Genomic DNA, 370 nt, shown 5'->3' on the forward strand with positions numbered 1-370 from the left:
TAAACGAAAGAATCATGCCACATTATGTTTTGTTGTTTTGTGTTATTTACACACAGACATTTTACTATATATGATGTGATTCTGAATAATTTGTACTGAAATCTGAAATTTTTTACTGGAGCAATTGTAGGGTAAGTACCTTGATCAAGGGTATTACAATACGAGGTGATATTCAAGCCTCTGTCCTTCACGTGGAAGGCAGCAGCTCTACAGATGCACGATGAGTGGTAACTTCATTATATTCACCTGCCTAAGAGCAATTTCCACCCAGAAGGGATGGGATGCACTAAAATTGCTCCAGTAAAAATTACGCAGCTCTATGAATGGGTAAATCACTCTAAGTAGCTTAACAAACATTGCAAATTGCTTT

The sequence above is a fragment of the Scleropages formosus genome, chromosome 19 (genome assembly GCF_900964775.1).
Source record: "Scleropages formosus chromosome 19, fSclFor1.1, whole genome shotgun sequence".
In the NCBI taxonomy this organism is placed as follows: Eukaryota; Metazoa; Chordata; class Actinopteri; order Osteoglossiformes; family Osteoglossidae; genus Scleropages; species Scleropages formosus.